The 18,747-nt window shown below is 40.9% G+C and overlaps 2 protein-coding genes and 1 long non-coding RNA gene across 9 annotated transcripts in view; 1 reads left to right on the forward strand and 2 right to left on the reverse strand.

The window, feature by feature from the left end:
• Positions 1 to 11,185, reverse strand: part of LOC122689693 — a 35,380-nt gene extending 24,195 nt beyond the window's left edge. For 2 of the 3 annotated variants that reach the window (XR_006339891.1, XR_006339890.1), the window contains exon 1: positions 10,645 to 11,185. This is a non-coding gene — a long non-coding RNA (uncharacterized LOC122689693). The remainder of the gene's footprint in view (positions 1 to 10,644) is intronic. The other variant, XR_006339889.1, reaches the window with a different exon arrangement.
• LOC122689685 (probable ATP-dependent RNA helicase DDX4) overlaps positions 1 to 18,747 on the reverse strand; it is a 727,334-nt gene that overhangs the window by 450,500 nt on the left and 258,087 nt on the right. The window lies entirely within an intron of this gene.
• LOC122689687 (probable ATP-dependent RNA helicase DDX4) overlaps positions 1 to 18,747 on the forward strand; it is a 437,080-nt gene that overhangs the window by 339,594 nt on the left and 78,739 nt on the right. The gene's annotated exons all lie outside the window — the stretch shown is intronic.

The raw sequence follows: 18,747 nt of genomic DNA on the forward strand, positions 1-18,747 counted from the left end.
CCTTCTCTTCCCAATCAATTCTGTGAATCTTTGCGGGTGTCTGGGCTACAGAGAACACTTTGGGAACAGAGAACTGTGTAGATCTGTCTCTCTCCTCTTGAGTCCCCCTTTTCTCCTCCTGCTCATCTCTATCTCCCTCCTCCCTCTCCTCTTCTTCATGTAACTCTGTGAACCTCTCTGGGTGTCCCTCACGGTGGAGAATCTTTTCACCATTAACCTAGAAGTTTTATTATCAGTGCTGTATAGTTGAAAAAGTCTTGAGACTACTGGCAGAATAAAACTGAAATCCAGAGGCAGGAGACTTAAGCCCAAAACCTAAGAACACCAGAAAACTCCTGACTACACGGAACATTAAGTAATAAGAGACCATCCAAAAGCCTCCATACCTACATTGAAACCAACCACCACCCAAGAGCCAATAAGTTCCAGAGCAAGACATACCACGCAAATTCTCCAGCAACGCAGGAACATAGCCCTCAGCGTCAACATACAGGCTGCCCAAAGTCACACCTAACACATAGACCCATCTCAAAACTCATTACTGGACACTCCATTGCACTCCAGAGAGAAGAAATCCAGTTCCACGCACCAGAACACCAATGCAAGCTTCCCTAACCAAGAAACCTTTACAAGCCCATCGTCCAACCCCACCCACTGGGTGAAACCTCCACAATAAAAAGGAACCACAGACCACCAGAATACAGAAAGCCCACCTCAGACACAGAAACCTAAACAAGATGAAAAGGCAGAAGAAAAGGCAGAGAAATACCCAACAGGTAAAGGAACATGAAACATGCCCACCAAGTCAAACAAAAGAGGAGGAGATAGGGAATCTACCTGAAAAACAATTTAGAATAATGATAATAAAAATGATCCAAAATCTTGAAAACAAAATGGAGTTGCAGATAAATAGCCTGGAGACAAAGATTGAGAAGATGCAAAAAATGTTTAATAAGGACCTAGAATAAATAAAAAAAAGTCAATTAAAAATGAATAGTGCAATAAATGAGATCAAAAACACTCTGGAGGGAACCAAGAGTAGAATAACGGAGATAAAAGATAGCATCAGTGAGGTAGAAGATAAAGTGGTGGAAATAAATGAAGCAGAGAGTAAAAAAGAAAAAAGAATCAAAAGAAATGAGGACAACCTCAGGGACCTCTGGGACAATGTGAAACACCCCAACATTCGAATCATAGGAGTCTCAGAAGAAGAAGACAAAAAGAAAGGCCATGAGAAAATACTCGAGGAGATAATAGCTGAAAACTTCCCTAAAATGGGGAAGGAAATAGTTACACAGATCCAAGAAACCCAGAGAGTCCCAAACAGGATAAACCCAAGGCGAAACACCCCAAGACACATATTAATCAAATTATCAACGATCAAACACAAAGAACAAATATTAAAAGCAGCAAGAGAGAAACAACAAATAACACACAAAGGGATTCCCATAAGGATAACAGCTGATCTATCAATTGAAACCCTCCAGGCCAGAAGGGAATGGCAGGACATACTTAAAGTAATGAAAGAGAATAACCTACAACCTAGATTACTATACCCAGCAAGGATCTCATTCAGATATGAAGGAGAATTCAAAAGCTTTACAGACAAGCAAAAGCTGACAGAATTCAGCACCACCAAACCAGCTCTTCAACAAATGCCAAAGGATCTTCTCTAGACAGGAAACAGAGAAAGGTTGTATAAACATGAACCCAAAACAACAAAGTAAATGGCAACGGGACCATACCTATCAATAATTACCTTAAATGTAAATGGGTTGAATGCCCCAACCAAAAGACAAAGACGGGCTGAATGGATACAAAAACAAGACCCCTATATATGCTGTCAATAAGAGACCCACCTCAAAACAAGGGACACATAGGGACTAAAAGTGAAGGGCTGGAAAAAAATATTTCACGCAAACGGAGACCAAAAGAAAGCAGGAGTCGCAATACTCATATCAGATAAAACAGACTTCAAAATAAAGGCTATGAAAAGAGACAAAGAAGGACACTACATAATGATCAAAGGATCAATCCAAGAAGAAGATATAACAATTATAAATATATATGCACCCAACATAGGAGTACCGCAATATGTAAGGCAAATGCTAACGAGTATGAAAGAGGAAATTATTAGGAACACAGTAATAGTGGGAGACTTTAATACCCCACTCACACCTATGGATAGATCAACTAAACAGAAAATTAACAAGGAAACAAAAACTTTAAATGAAACAATGGACCAGCTAGACCTAATTGATATTTATAGGACATTTCACCCCAAAACAATCAACTTCACCTTTTTCTCAAGTGCACACGGAACCTTCTCCAGAATAGATCACACCCTGGGCCATAAATCTAGTCCCGGTAAATTCAAAAAAATTGAAATCAATCCAGTCATCGTTTCTAACCACAGTGCAGTAAGATTAGATCTCAATTACAGGAAAAAAAATTGTTAAAAATTCAACCACATGGAGGCTAAATAACATGCTTCTGAATAACCAACAAATCATAGAAGAAATCAAAAAAGAAATAAAAATATGCATAGAAATGAATGAAAATGAAAACACAACAACCCAAAACCTACGGGACACTGTAAAAGAAGTGCTAAGGGGAAGGTTCATAGCATTACAGGCCTACCTCAAGAAACAAGAAAAAAGTCAAATAAATAACCTAACTCTACACCTAAAGCAATTAGAGAAGGAAGAAATGAAGAACCCCAGGGTTACTGGAAGGAAAGAAATCTTAAATATTAGGGCAGAAATAAATGCAAAAGAAACTAAAGAGACCATAGCAAAAATCAACAAAGCTAAAAGCTGGTTTTTTGAGAAAATAAACAAAATTGACAAACCATTAGCAAGACTCATTAAGAAACAAAGGGAGAAGAACCAAATTAACAAAATTAGAAATGAAAATGGAGAGATCACAACAGACAACACTGAAATACAAAGGATCATAAAAGACTACTACCAGCAGCTCTATGCCAATAGAATGGACACCTTGGAAGAAATGGATGAATTCTTGGAAAAGTATAACTTTCCAAAACTGAACCAGAAAGAAATAGAAGATCTTAACAGACCCATCACAAGCAAGGAAATCGAAACTGTAATTAGAAGTCTTCCAGCAAACAAAAGCCCAGGACCAGATGGCTTCACAGCTGAATTCTGCCAAAAATTGAGAGAAGAGCTAACACCTATCTTACTCAAACTCTTCCAGAAAATTGCAGAGGAAGGTAAACTTCCAAACTCATTCTATGAGGCCACCATCACCCTAATTCCAAAACCAGACAAAGATGCCACAAAAAAAGAAAACTATGGGCCAATATCACTGATGAACATAGATGTAAAAATCCTTAAAAAATTCTAGCAAACAGAATCCAACAACATATTAAAAAGATCATACATCATGACCAAGTGGGCTTTATCCCTGGAATGCAAGGATTCTTTAATATCTGCAAATCAATCAATGTAATACACCACATTAACAAATTGAAAAATAAAAACCATGTGATCATCTCAATAGATCCAGAAAAAGCCTTTGACAAAACTCAACATCCATTTATGATTAAAACTCTGCAGAAAACAGGAATAGAAGGAACATACTTCAACATAATAAAAGCTATATATGACAAACCCACAGCAAACATTACCTTCAATGGTGAAAAATTGAAAGCATTTCCCCTAAAATCAGGAACAAGACAAGGGTGCCCAGTCTCACCACTACTATTCAACATAGGTTTGGAAGTGTTGGCTACAGCAATCAGAGCAGAAAAAGAAGTAAAAGGAATCGAGATAGGAAAAGAAGAACTGAAACTCTCGCTGTTTGCAGATGACATGATTTTCTACATAGAAAAGCCTAAAGACTCTACCAGAAAATTACTAGAGCTACTCAACGAATGTAGTAAAGTTACAGGATATAAAATTAACACACAGAAATTCCTTGCATTCCTATACACTAACAATGAGAAAACAGAAAGAGAAATTAAGGAAGCAATACCATTCACCATTGCAACAAAAAGTACAAAATAATTAGGAGTATATCTACCTAAAGAAACAAAAGACCTATACATAGAAAACTATAAAACACTGATGAAAGAAATCAAAGAGGACACAAATAGATGGAGAAATACACCATGTTCATGGATTGGAAGAATCAATATTGTCAAAATGGCTATACTGCCCAAAGCAATCTATAGATTCAATGCAATCCCTATCAAGCTACCAACGGTATTCGTCACAGAACTAGAACAAATAATTTCACAATTTGAATGGAAATACAAACAACCTCGAATAGCCAAAGTAATCCTGCGAAAGAGGAATGGAACTGGAGGAATCAACCTGCCTGACTTCAGGCTATACTACAAAGCCACAGTCATCAAGACAGTATGGTACTGGCACAAAGACAGAAATATAGATCAATGGAACAGAAGAGAAAGCCCAGAGATAAATTCACGAACCTATGGACACCTTATCTTTGACAAAGGAGGCAAGGATATACAATGGAAAAAAAGACAACCTCTTTAACAAGTGGTGCTGGGAAAGCTGGTCAACCACTTGTAAAAGAATGAAACTAGAACACTTTCTAACACCATACACAAAAATAAACTCAAAATGGATTAAAGACCTAAATGTAAGACCAGAAACTATAAAACTCCTAGAGGAGAACATAGGCAAAACACTCTCCGACATAAACGACAGGAGGATCCTCTATGACCCACCTCCCAGAATATTGGAAATAAAAGCAAAAATAAACAAATGGGACCTAATGAAACTTAAAAGCTTTTGCACAACAAAGGAAACTATAAGCAAGGTGAAAAGACAGCCCTCAGATTGGGAGAAAATAATAGCAAATGAAGCAACAGACAAAGGATTAATCTCAAAAATATACAAGCAACTCCTGCAGCTCAATTCCAGAAAAATAAATGACCCAATCAAAAAATGGGCCAAAGAACTAAGCAGACAGTTCTCCAAAGAAGACATACAAATGGCTAGCAAACACATGAAAAGATGCTCAACATCACTCATTATTAGAGAAATGCAAATCAAAACCACAATGAGGTACCATTACACGCCAGTCAGGATGGCTGCTATCCAAAAGTCTACAAGCAATAAATGCTGGAGAGGGTGTGGAGAAAAGGGAACCCTCTTACACTGTTGGTGGGAATGCAAACTAGTACAGCCGCTATGGAGAACAGTGTGGAGATTTCTTAAAAAACTGGAAATAGAACTGCCATATGACCCAGCAATATGACTTCTGGGCATACACACCAAGGAAATCAGATCTAAATGAGACATGTGCACCCCAATATTCATCACAGCACTGTTTATAATAGCCAGGACACAGAAGCAACCTAGATGCCCATCAGCAGACGAATGGATAAGGAAGCTGTGGTACATATACACCATGGAATATTACCCAGCCATTAAAAAGAATTCATTTGAATCAGTTCTAATGAGATGGATGAACCTGGAGCCCACTATACACAGTGAAGTAAGCCAGAAAGAAAAAGAACAATACAGTATACTAACACATATATATGGAATTTAGAAAGATGGTAATGATAACCCTATATGCAAAACAGAAAAAGAGACACAGATGTACAGAACAGAATTTTGGACTCTGTGGGAGAAGGCAAGGGTGGGATGTTTCGAGAGAACAGCATCGAAACATGTATATCATCTAGGGTGAAACATATCACCAGCCCAGGTTGGATGCATGAGACAAGTGCTCGGGCCTGGTGCACCGGGACGACCCAGAGGGATCGGGTAGAGGGGGAGGTGGGAGGGGGGATAAGGATGGGGAATACATGTAAATCCATGGCTGATTCATCTCAATTTATGACAAAAACCACTACAACATTGTAAAGTAATTAGCCTCCAACTAATAAAAAAAAGAATGGAAAAAATAAATAAATAAAATGTATTAACCGTGAGCATCACCATATTTCAAAGAATGTCAGTTCTTTCCACTCCAGGTTCAGAAACTTCCTTTCACATTTCTTTGAGAAAGCTAATTTATAGTACTGGGTTGGCCAAAAAGTTCCTGTGGTTTTAAAGCAAAAACAGAAGACACATTTTTCATCATTTTCACCAAGAACTTTATTGAACAACATATTCACCGATTGCAACATATTCACCAATATGCAGATGAAACTACTCTAATGACAGAAAGTGAAGAGGAACTGAAGAGTCTCTTGAGGAGGGTGAAAAGGAAATGGAAAAGCCAGCTGAAAACTCAACATTCAAAAAACGAAGATCATGGCATCTGGTTTCATCACTTCATGGCAAGTAGATGGAGAAAAAGTGGATGCAGTAGCAGGTATTACTTCCTTGGGCTGCAAAATCACTGTGGACTGTGACTGCAGCCACGAAATTAAGGCATTTGTTCCTTGGAAGGAAAGCTATGACAAACCTAGACAGCATATTAAAAAGCAGGGACATCATTTGGCCAACAAAGGTCCATATAGTCAAAGCTATGGTTTTTACAATAGTCATGTACAGATGTGAGAGTTGGAGCATAGATAAGGCTGAGCACCAAAAAACTGATGCTTTCAACTGTGGTGCTGGAGAACACTCTTGAGAGTCCCTGGGACAGGAAGGCGATCAAACCAGTCAATTCTAAAGGAAATCAACCCTGAACATTCACTGAAAGGACTGATGCTGAAGCTGAAGCTCCAATACTCTGGCCACCTGATGCAAAGAGCTGACTCATCGCAGAAAAGACCCTGTTGCTGGGAAAGTCTGAAGGCAGGAGAAGGGGCAGCAGAGGATGAGATGATTGGATGGCATCACAGACTCGATGGACATGAGCTTGTGGAAATTCCGGGAAATAGTGAAGAACAGGGATGCCTGGCATGCTGCTGTCCAGGGGTCCAGGGGGTTGCAAACAGTAGGACACAACTTAGTGACTGGATAACATTCACCATTGTGTTTCACTACCTTCTGACATTTTTCAGGCAATTTTATAATTCCATCGTCCCAAAGCTTTTTATCTTTTTGAGCAAGAAACTGTTAGAGGTGCTTCTTACAATCTTCCACGGAATTGAAAATTTTCCATTAAGAGAATTTTGGAAGGACTGAAATAAATGGAAATCTGAGGATGCAGTGTCTGGCGAATACAGCGAATGAATCAGACCTTCCCAGCCAAGCTGTAACAGGTTTTGTCTGGTCATCAGAGAAATATGCAGTCTTGTGTTATCCTGATGGAAGACTATGTGTTTTCTGTTGACTAATACCAGACTCTTTTCTTTGAGCGCTGCTTTCAGTTGGTCAAATGGGGAGCAGCACTTGTTGGAATTAATAGTTTTGTTTTCCAGAAGGAGCTCATAGTAGAGGCCTCCCTTCCAATCCCACCATATACACAACATCATGTTCTCTGAATGGAGATAAACTTTGGTGTGGTTGGTGGTAGTCCGTTTCACTTGCCCCATGATCTCTTTCATTAAACATTACTGTATGGTATCCAATTATTATTGCCCATCACAATTTGTTTTAAAAATGGAATTTTCATTAAATAGAGAATTGAATGCAGAAATATGGTCAAGGTTTTTTTGCTTAACTTACATGGAACCCAAACATCAAAGCGATTAATACAACCAAGCGGGTGCAAATGATTTTCAATGCTTGATTTGGATTTTCTGAGCATGTTGGCTATTTCCCTTATGATATAAAGTTGACTGTTCTCATTAGTGTCTAGATTTGATCCCTCTCAACTTCAACTGGTCTACCTGAACGTGGAACATCACCCAGCAAGAAATGTCCAGTACTGTACTTCCTTGATGGCTCAATGATTACAGAGGCCACCTGCCAATGCAGGGGACACAGGTTTGACCCCTGGTCTGGGAAGAGTCCCCGTGCCACTGGGCAACTAATCCATGTGCCACAATTACCAAGACTGTGCTCTAAAGGCTGAGAGGCACAACCACTGGGCCCATGTGCCGCAACTACTGAAACCCATGCACCCTAGAGCCTGTGCTCCACAACAAGAGAAGCCACTGCAGTGAGAAGCCCATGCATTGCAACTAGACAGTAGCCCCTCCTCTCTGCAACTAGAGAAAAGCCCACACAGCAACAAAGACCTAGCATAGCCATAAAGAAAGAAAGAAACAAAGAAAGAAAGAAATCTCCAGCACAAACCACAAACCATTTTGTCATGTTTGATTAGTCATGTCACCTTCTCCATATACTGCACAAGTCTATTCTTGTGTTTCAGTTGCCTTTTTACCTTTCATGAAATAATAAAGCATAAAATGCCAAAAATGTTGCTTTTTTCCCTTCCATCTTCAATATTAAAATAGCTACACAAAAATTCACCAATTTTGATGATTTTTTTTAATGCACACTGATATGACAGCTGTTACAATACATTCTAACAGAACTGTTTCAAATGAAGTTAAAGACAACGAAGCACTACTACAGCATCTTACAGAAAACAACCAAATGAAGTTTTTGGCCAACTCAATACATATGCCAAGATGCTAGCAACAATCTGCAATAACAGGCACTGGCTTTTCCCCAAAGAAATGGATTATGAACCCACCATATATGTATTTATGAGTGAGAATTACTATTAACTAATACTTCTGCATATGGCAGAGTTTTAGATACTACATTTATATTTAGTTTACCAGGCTGGGGGTTGATTTTTTTTTTTTCCTGTAACTGGCCAGATAGTAAATATTTTAGGCTTTGCCAGCCATACGGTCTGTGCAACTACTCAACTTTGCCTTGTAGCACAAAAGAAAATATATAAATGAGTAAGCATGGCTGTGTTCCAGTAAAACTACATAAAAAGTACATACATTTGGCAGTGGGCCAAGCTTGGTCATAGTTTACACACCTATCCAGTACACCAATATAAAAGCAAATGGGGGACTTTCCCGTTGGTCCAGTGGCTAAGAATCTGTGTTCCCAATGCAAGGGGCCTGGGTTCGATACCTGGTCATGGAATTAGATTCCACATACCATAACTAAAACATCCCACATGCCGCAATTAAGACCTGATGCAGCCAAATAAGTAAATATTTTAAAAAAAAAGCTAATGGAATCATACCATTAAAAAGGCAGCCTGGTGAAAGCAGTTTTCTTATGTATATGTATGTTCTTCTATGTATTGTAAGTCTATAACTTCTATAAAGTCCACAAATGGACTTATCCAAACCTCTTCCTTATGAATTGCTTAATGGTCAACCAACAGGAGCTATAATATTTAAATTGTGATGTGACAGTTGGATCAACAAATCCTGTAAATTTGACAGTGCTGGGAGAGAATGTGGTTTAATAAAGAAATTACCAGTTAAAACAATGCAGTAGCACCAAAAAGCCTATCCTCCCACACTGGGGAACACTATTATAAATGCTCTAAAGTTATGTTTAGGGAGGAAAAAAGAAAGAATACTGGTATACTGGTAAAGGACTTAAATTTAAGTTTATTATAAAATGCTGGCCTGGTAGAGGTTTTTAACCTATTAATGATTTCTTTTATTTACTTTTATGGTCATATCTCCTTTAAAAAAATAATAGTATAAATCATTATTTTAATTTGTAATTCATGCATTCCCATCCTCCTATGCTGTTTATCTTTTATTGTAACTATTCAGGGTATTATGAAAATCACAATAAACAGCAACTACTTTTACATATGTAACTGAGATATGCAGCATTTAAGATTGAGAGAAGAAATCTAAGGCTAAAGGTTCTCAGAGCTCTAGTGGGCACACAGTGGGAAAGCTGAACTTTATTTTCTTCCAGTCAGAGAATCTATAGGTGATATTTTAGTTTGCTACTAATCTGTCATCTTAACATGAAGTTTGTAGATGTTTGTGATGCAAGGAGATTTTTGTTCAAGTTAAAACAAGGTTTCTTTAACCTATTGGAAAGTTTAAGGGCTTCCCAGGTGGCCCTTGTGGTAGGGAATCCACCCGACAGTGCAAGAGAGGGAAGAGATGCTGGTTCGATCCCTGGTTCAGGAAGAGTCCCTGGATAAGGGCATGACAACCCACTCCAGCATTCTTGCCTGCAGAATCCCATGGAGAGAGGAGCCTGGCAGGTTACAGCCCCATAGGGTCGCAAAGAATCTGAAAGGATTGAAGCGGCTTTCCACCCACGCATTGAAAAGCTTAAAGCCTTTCCCTTCAGGGGTTGCCTGGTTACCTTGCATATGACAGCAGTAAAAAGATAAAAGAAGGGGGAACAGGTTAGAGTTTGCTAATATACTGATCGCAGCAATAGATTAAGGCAAGGCTTGAGAGTCATGAAAATTAGGTTTCAGTCAATAACTGGTTGTCTGGTGGTGAGCGAGTCAATTTCTTCATCTCGGTGGGCCTGACTTTCCTCATCTGGAAAGTCTCAACGCACTTGATAGCAACTCTCAAAGACCCCTTCTAGCTCTGCTATTTTAAGACAGGAAGATGTCAAGCCACCTACTATCAGGGCACTAGCTCTCACAATCGAGCCGGGGGTGGGGGTTGGGGAGAAGAGTGACAAGGACTTACTGGTCTGGCCCTCACTCCCCACCCCTCGCCACCGCCATCTGCGGCCCGAGCTCAAGGCATCAAAGGGGTTCCCCCCCCCCCACTTCCCCTCTCTAGCTCTCTCCGACTCCCATTACTATAATGCTCCCAATTCTCCACCTCCCTCCTCTCACCTGGGTCTTCACCCACTGTAACCTTGCCTTTTCCTTAAGGCTCCGGCAGACACGACTCCCACAGCCCCTCGAGTTCTCCCAGCCACGGACTGAGTCCCCTACTTTGCTGGCAACCGAACCCTGCAGGAGCGCGCGCCGCCCCTCCGGACAGGACTCCACGGGCCCCAGCTTTGGCCTCACCGCTCCCGCAAGAAGCCACCGTTCCGACGCGTTTCCCCAAAGAACTTCCCCGAGTGACAGCCCGCTCCGATGCAAGCTCAGTCCTTCAGGCCGCTTCTCCCCTCTTCCCTCTGCTCCTTCCCCGGAGGTGAGTTTGCAAAACCCGGAACGTGCTCTACCTGAGCAGGCCAAGCCCGGAAACTCAGAGCGTTTGGCGGGAAGGAGTACACCCCTTCCCCAATCCTCTCAACTTGCCACAGCGAGGCTTCTAGTCCCCTGGACAGGAAAAGGCAAAGGCCTAGGTCGCGGGGGCCGGCGGGGAATGAAGTTCTGAGAGCACCAAGCCGGCAGCCGCAGTCAAACCTCCCGCCGTTGCGGACTACCACTCCCAGAGGGCTCTGCGACAACCAACACGCCTCCCGCCGCAGAGCCCAATCCCGCCCACACCCCCCCCCCCCCCCCCGCTTCAGCTTCGGCTTTTGCTTGGGCTTCAGCTTCAGAAAGAGGGGCGGCCCGGGTGCACAAATCGCTCCCCCCAGCCGCGTGACGTCCGCGTTGGAGTCTGTTGTCTGTCCGAGACCCTTAAGGTGTCGAAGTGGAGGGACGCGATCTCCTGCAGTCGGTACCACTCCCGAGGCCGCTGAGAAAGGGCTGCTGTGACATTTCCATCTATGGCAGACTTCCCACTGTCTCTCATTTCAGGATGTTCTGACTGATGCTCTGTACTCTCATCACGTGCCTGAACCCGATGGACACCAAGGGAAGCCGGTTTGAAAAAAAAAAAAAAATTGTTGAATTGGCACTTTTCCTTCCTTGTCTAGACACTTAGGTTTTTTAAAATTTTTAACGTGTTGGCAAATTACTCACGAGCCTGAAAGGGGATTTGGGAGAATTTTAAGCACCCTCTCCCCATCCCTAACAGTTTCTCCCAGAGCCACCCCAAATAAACATACAACTAAGTAAAATTAATGTGCTTGTTATTAAAAGTCAGCTTAAGGTAAGCCTTCTGAAAAGCGTATGGTGATACCTAAGCTCTTCTTATACAGGAAGACGGTGACTTTTTTTTTTTTTTGGAAGGAAAACAACCAGGATAAATCCAACAATGTAATATGTTAATGGAATATGAAATAACCCAAATTTAACAAATATCTAATATTGAGTGTCAAGCATTTTACATGCAAAATATCTTTTTAAAATATTTTTTTATTATTTTTGGCTGTTCTGTATCTTTATTGCTGTCCAGGCTTTGTCTAGTTGTGGAAAGCAGGGCTACTCTTCGTTGCAGAGGGTTCTCATTCTGGTGGCTTCTCTTGTTGTGGAGGGCAGGATCTAGGTGCGCTGGCTTCAGTATTTGTGGCTCTTGGGCTCAGAAGTTGTGGTGCGTGGGCTTAGTTGCTCTGCAGCATGTGGACTCTTCCCTGACCAGGGATTGAACTCGTGTCCCCTGCGTTGACAGTTGGATCATTATCCACTGTACCCTCACATTCAGTATCTCTTGAAGTCTTTCACATGATTCTAGAAGTGTGTATTGCTCCTATTTTACAAATAAGGAAGCCGGCCTAGACAATGTAAGTGAGTTACCCAAGGCAAAATAACTATTAAGCAGCAGAAGAGCTGGAAATCAAACTAAGGTCTTATTCCAAAACTTTGTGCTCTCAAACACTGCCTCTGGTAGTGAGGGTTTGACAATTACAAGGCAGGTGATGTGATGAACGTTGTCTTTAAGGTGTGTGCTAAGTCACTTCAATAGTGTCTGTTTCTTTGTGACCCTATGGACTGTAGCCCGCCAGTCTCCCCTGACCATAAGATGCTCTGGGCAAGAATACTGGAGTGGGTTGCCATGCCCTCCTCGCCTTTAAGGTAGATAAAAGTTATTTTGCTAATGGTATCCGTATTGAAAAACTTTTGCAACTGCTCTTTAGGTCAACAGTACATTCTTCAGATCAACATTACATTTCTTTTGATAACTCCAGTGATAGAAAAATGTTCTTTTTTCTCTGCTTTTCAAGCTGAGAAAATATTTTTAGGCAAGGCTGAGACGTGTGAAAGGAAATGGTATAGAATGACATCCGCAAAGATAGCTGAATAGGAAACTTGAAAATTGTCCCTCCCACAAAAGCAAGAAATAAGCTGGCAAAACTGTCAGAATCAACTATTTTGGGTACTCTGGAATCTAATAAAAAAAATTATACCAAGCAGGGGAACACTTAAGGAGAGACTGCTGAATTTTGGCAAGAGAGCTCTATGATCATCTCCAGCTTGTCAGTGGCCTTGAAGACAGCAGTCCACATCCCTGGCTTAGGTTGCTGGTAACACAGAGGGCAACACGGACTTTATTCTAAAGGAGTTGTGAGGATTCCATGGCAGTCCAGTGTTAAGGAGTCCCCGCTTTTACTGCTGAGAGCCCCTGTTCAATTGCTGGTAAGGGAACTAAGATGCCACAGGCAGTGCTGTGAGGGCAAAAAGAGAAAAAGAGTTGTCATTGTGTGTTTTGACCTATCTGGTGGTTCCCTGAAGGTTTGGCTCAAGGCTGTCCTGGAGCCTCCCCAGGACTGAGGCAGCTAGCTTCCCAGGCAGGGTTTGTCAAAAGGATTTAAAGCAAATATATTAGCCACTGCCATCAGGTACAGTATAACAGAGGAGACAAACAATAAGCAGGCCAAAAGCCTGGGAAGGAAGAGGCTGGGGGAGCAGATACTTGGGGAATAAGGGTTTTGAAAAGCTTCCTCTTATTCTGGGGAATCTAGAAGACCACATGCCTGCCTTGGTCTGGACACATACTCAGAAAAGACCTGAGAAGACTCTATCCACCTAAGCTCTCACTTCTGGTTGACCTTTAGAGTTGGTGCAAGGAGGAGGTGAAGACTACTGCAGAATAAAGTATCTAGCTAAGCATTGAAGGAGTGCCCCAGTGACACAACTAATTGGCAAGCACTGAAAGAGTTTTCTTGAATCTTGATTGTTTGTTTTTAAGATTTTGCTTCTAGGCATTTAATAAAGACATCTCTGCTGAATTACTACTTGACCACCAAGCTAATGAAATGGAGTGGTCCTGCAACAAAGGAGGCAGACTGTATAGAATTAGTTGACTGGTAGTTAAATTTCCTTGAAAAAGACCCTGATGCTGGGAAAGATTGAAGGCAAAAGGAGAAGAGGGCAGCAGAGAATGAGATTGTTATTAGATAGCATTACCTACTCAGTGGACATGAGTTTGAGCAAACTCTGGGAGACAGTGGAGGACAAAGGAGCCTGGCATTCTGCAGTCTATGGGGTCACAAAGAGTCAGACATGACTTGGCAACTGAACAACAATGACAGTTGTCTAGAAGCTTGATCATATTTAAGCTTGATTTTTAAAATCAAGTCTTTATAAATGGTATTGTGTACTTCCCATCATGTTAGGAAGCACATTTCTGGAAGTCTGATTTGTGATATTAAACTACTCAGTGGGCTCAAATATTTTCTCTTTCAAAATTCTCCTTTAGCTTTTCACCATACTTTGATAATCATTAGCCATCGATGATCATCTGCTAGATCAGAGGTTCATGTCACCTTTAGTGTCTGAGTAAATTTTTCTCAGTGTCCTTCATTTCCGTTTACTATGTAGTTATGTCCAAACAAGTTAATATGTGTTTATACCCTAACAATTTAAGCCATTTAAATAGATACGTAAATTGAAAGAAAACTATTTTATTTTATTCTTAAAGAACGACAACTGCTTACTAACTGGGTGTGTATACCTATTGGGCACTGTGTAACTTCTCAAACCTGGAAATCAGATGGGATATCACTATCTTCATGTCCTGTCCCACACTGGATTTTACATGACACTTACTTGAGATCATAGCAACTGTTGCAAACTCAATTTTGCAAGGATGTGATGTTAGCCAAAAGAATTAGCTTGATCTAATGTTAAAACTGAAGTATCTCAAGCTGGTTCACATGGCGTCTGACAGATGTTGCTGTGTTTTCCTTAAAAATCTAAAACGCTCTATGATGTCCTTATGAGTTCCCTGTGGTAACCTCATAGTTTAGGAACTGCAGGTCATCAGCAATTATTTTCTTGGCCGATAGCAACAACTGACAAACATTTTATGAAAAGGGCCTAGTTGTAAGTATTTTAGGCTTTGTAGTGATATGGTCAGAGAAGGCAATGGCACCCCACTCCAGTACTCTTGCCTGGAAAATCCCATGAACGGAGGAGCCTGGTAGGCTGCAGTCCATGTGGTCGCTAAGAGTTGGACACGACTGAGTAACTTCACTTTCATTTTTCACTTTCATGCATTGGAGAAGGAAATGGCAACCCATTCCAGTATTCTTGCCTGGAGAATCCCAGGGATGGGGGAGCCTGGTGGGCTGCCGTCTATGGGGTCGCACAGAGTGGGACATGACTGAAATGACTTAGCAGCAGCAGCAGCCATTTGGTCTCTGTCAACAACTACCCAGTTCTGTGTTTGTGTCATGACTGCAGCCAACAGAGACAGTATGTAAACCGATGAGGTGGCTGTATTCTAATCTATTTATAAAAACAGGTATTTGGCTAGATTTGTTCCCAGAACTGTAGTTTCCTGACGTCCTCATCTAGAGATCTCAGAGTGGAGATTCTCATTTATTAGTTGGAATTCTTCTAAGAGGAGATCTTTCCCTCTTTTCCTGGACATGAGCTTACTCCCTTGTAGGATTTGGAGTCTTCCAGGCTGTATTTGGGATTTACTTGAAGTACTTGCTTTGAGTACTTGTTTGGAACTTTGGTCTGATATTGAGATCAGGATGTTTAAATCAAAGTTGGCTGAAAACGACTTCGGCCCAATTTCTTTGGGAATGGGCTGCTTCAAATGGAACTGCTGATTGAGCCTCCAGCCCATTCTTTTGGGGCTATCTTATGGAGACTGACAAAAGAAAAAAAAGGAAGGAAGGAAGGAAGGAAAAAGAAGAGGAGAGAGGAGATGGGAGAAGAGACGAGAAGGCCTTTATCGTGGCTCCTCAGGGGCCAAGCTGTCTCCTTAAGATTGGCTAGAATGGGTTTGTGAACATTTCTGCTGTAAGCTGTTTGAACTGTTTGGAAATTGTTCTTTATGCTAAAGGAAAAACATCTAGAAAATCGGATCCCAGTTATCTAAGTATTTTGAGGGTGTACACTCAGTTATCTAAGTATTTTGAGGGTGTAAACTGTGGCCAATTTTATGTTTAAAACCAAGGTTCTTTCTCTTGTGCACTTCTAACTAAATAGCCTGACTTGATCAAAGGCAAGTTAGAAGATCAGTGGCCATTGTGGGGAACTCTTGAAATCCTCAAACTTAATTTCATTAGAATTGGATTATAATAGCTCAGAACTTTCCAGAACTGAGTGGAACACTTATTTCAATGGGTATTTTTGAGGTTTTCTGAAATTATCAGAAGTCTAAAATTGGAAAATAAAACTGAGATTAACTGAGGCAAACGAATGATTAAAGAAAGCTAAAATGGTTCCAGAAGCCTCAGGCTCTTATTGCTTGCATTCTTTGTCTCAGGCTCTGCCTTTGGCACCGTCTTGTCTCTCTGCCTCAGCACCAGCTTGCTCCTTCCCTTCTACACCACCTGTGTTCCCACTTTACCATTGTCCCAGTACTAACTCTCTCACTTAACTTCCCTCTTTCTCTGAAACTCCCCTCACTCCGCTTTCCTCTGAACTTGTCAGAATCTATCACATTAAAATTAAGCATTCGAGGATCTGGAGACTAAAAGCTCAATCTCATACTTTCTGGACTCCAGCTGAACTGCAGGCCACAGCCAAAGATTTCCTCAAAGCAACTGAAGGTTGTCGTGGATTTGCTGAGGATTTTAATATAGTGATTCAGACATAACCTGGTTTCTCTGATTTATATCAGCTTGTTTATATGTTTGTTGGCAATAGCCAAGCCCAGCATTGAATGAAAACTCCTAATTGTGAAGGTCCTGAAAGAGTTCTAGAGTTACAACTGAGAAATCAGCCTGCTAACTTATTATACGATCAATCTCAGGCAATTGCTGGATGACTTCATTGAGCAATTTGTAGAGCTTTTCCAAAGCCTGTTGATTGACACAAAATTCAGACGTACACACAAAAATCTGATAAATCTGCTCATGAATATTACAATTGACTTCAGAATGTTTTTAAATGAAATTCTCATCTTCCTTCAAATGTTGAGTCCACCTGAGCAGCTTTTAAATTTCTTTTACTTCTAATTATCTCTTTTGAACTGTGGTGTTGAGAAGACTCTTGAGAGTCCCTTGGACTGCAAGGAGATCCAACCAGTCTATCCTAAAGGAAATCAGTCCTGAATAGTCATTGGAAGGACCGATGCTGAAGCTGAAACTCCAATACTTTGGCCACCTGATGTGAAGAACAGACTCACTGGAAAAGACCCTGATGCTGGGAAAGATTGAAGGTGGGAGGAGAAGGGGATGACAGAGGATGAGATTGTTGGATGGCATCACCGACTCGATGGACATGAATTGGAGTGAGCTCTGAGAGTTGGTGATGGACAGGGAAGCCTCGTGTGCTACAGTCCATGGGGTCGCAAAGAGTTGGACATGACTGAAGACTGAACTGAACGACTAATCTCTCCCACATTCTCTTCCTACTTTGGTAACCATAAATTTGTTTTCTACTTCTGTGAGTCTATTACTATCTTGTAAAGAAGTTCATTTATATCATATTTTTAGATTCCACATATAAGTGATACCATGATATTTGTCTTTCATTTTCTGACTTAATTCACTTAGTATGATAAATCTCTAGGTCTATCCATATTACTGAAAATGGCATTTTATACTTTTTATGGCTGCATAGTATTCCATGTATATGTATATATGTACAATATCTTCTTTATCTATTCATCTGTCAATAGAAATTTAGCTGGCTTCCACACCTTGGCTATTGTAAATAGTGCTGCTGTGAACATTGGAGTGCATGTATCTATTGAATTAGACTTTTTGTCATTTCCAAATATAGATCCAAGAGTGGGATTATTGGATAATATGTAATTCTATTTATTTCCTTTTTTCCACACCCTCTCCAGATTTATTATTTATAAACCTTTTAAGGATGGCCAGTCTGACTGGTGTGAGGTGACATTTCACTGTAGTTTTGTTTTGCATTTCTCTACTGGTTACTGATCTTTAACATCTTTCCATGTTCCTCAGCAGTTCAGTTCAGTTGCTCAGTCATGTCCAACTTTTTGTAACCCCATGGACTGCAGCACACCAGGCTTCCTTATCCATCAACAACTCCTGTAGCTTGCGCAAACTCATGTCCATTGAGTTTTGATGCCATCCAACCATCTTATCCTCTGTCATCCCCTTCTCCTCCTGCCTTCAGTCTTTCCTAGCATCAGGGTCTTTTCAAATGAGACAGTTCTTCACATAGGGAGACAAAGAATTGGAGTTTCAGCTTCAGCATCAATCCTTCCAATGAATATTCAGGACTGATTTCCTTTAAGATTGACTGGTTGGATTTCCTTGCAGTCGAAGAGACTCTTAAGAGTCTTCTCCAACACCACAGTTCAAAAGCATCAGTTCTTTGACACTCAGCTTTCTTTATGGTCCAACTCTCATATCCATACACAACTACTGAAGAAACCATAGCTTGGACTAGAAGAACCTTTGTTGGTAAAGTCAAGTCTCTGCTTTTTAATATGCTGTCTAGGTTGGTCATATCTTTTCTTCCAAGGGGCAAGTGTCTTTTAATTTCATGGCTGCAGTCACCATCTGCAGTGATTTTGGAGCCCAAGAAAATAAAGTCTGTCACTGTTTCCATTGTTTCCCCATCTATTTGCCCTGAAGTGATGGGACCAGATGCCATGATCTTCATGTTTTGAATGTTGAACTTTAAGCCAGCTTTTTCACTTTCCTTTTCCACTTTCATCAGGAAGCTCTTTAGTTCCTCTTTGCTTTCTGCCATAAGGGTCATGTCATCTGCATATCT

The sequence above is a fragment of the Cervus elaphus genome, chromosome X, assembly GCF_910594005.1.
Source record: "Cervus elaphus chromosome X, mCerEla1.1, whole genome shotgun sequence".
Lineage (NCBI taxonomy): Eukaryota > Metazoa > Chordata > Mammalia > Artiodactyla > Cervidae > Cervus > Cervus elaphus.